Consider the following 993-nt stretch of genomic DNA (forward strand, 5'->3'; position numbering starts at 1 on the left):
GGCCTGCTGGCACCCTTCAACCCTTAGCTATTCCTGAATGGAAATGGGATAAAATTGGTATGGATTTCATTACCGGCTTTCCCAGAACCAAAAGAGGGAATAATGCTATTTTCGTCGTGGTCGATCGTCTTTCCAAAGTAGCTCATTTCTTACCTGTTCGTGAGAGTATAACCGCTAGTCAACTGGCAGACTTATACATCTCCCGGATAGTGTCCCTCCATGGTGTCCCTTTGGAAATCAATTCGGATCGAGGAAGTCTTTTCACCTCTCGATTTTGGGAAAGCTTCCAAAATGCTATGGGAACCCGTCTCTTCTTTAGCACCGCTTTCCACCCTCAGTCAAGTGGTCAAGTGGAACGCGTCAACCAAATTCTAGAAGACATGCTTCGAGCCTCCGTTATCTCTTTCGGAATGGACTGGGAGAAGTGCCTTCCATTTGCCGAATTCGCTTACAACAACAGCTATCAATCTAGCTTGGGTAAAGCCCCTTTTGAAGTTCTCTATGGACGATGATGTCGAACATCCCTTAACTGGTCAGAGACCGGGGAAAGACAATTCTTTGGCCCGGATATGATTCAGGAAGCAGAAGATCAAGTCCGTATCGTTCGTGAAAAGTTGAAAGCAGCCCAATCCCGTCAAAAGAGTCAATATGACCGAAAACATAAGGCTATGACTTTCGAGGTTGACGAGAAGGCTTACCTTCGGGTCCCCCCTCTGAAGGGAACCCATCGTTTCGGTATCAAAGGCAAATTGGCTCCTCGTTACATTGGACCTTTTCGCATTCTTGCCAAACGAGGAGAAGTTGCCTACCAGTTGGAACTACCTCCGCATCTCTCCAGAGTTCACGATGTCTTCCACGTTTCTCAACTCCGGCGTTGCTTCTCGGATCCTATCCGTGAAGTGGACCACGAAACGCTTGATCTCCAAGATGATCTTACATATCGAGAGTACCCCATTCGTATCCTCGATCAGGCCGAGCGTACCACCCGACGTC

This window comes from Triticum dicoccoides, chromosome 7B (assembly GCF_002162155.2).
Source record: "Triticum dicoccoides isolate Atlit2015 ecotype Zavitan chromosome 7B, WEW_v2.0, whole genome shotgun sequence".
NCBI lineage: Eukaryota > Viridiplantae > Streptophyta > Magnoliopsida > Poales > Poaceae > Triticum > Triticum dicoccoides.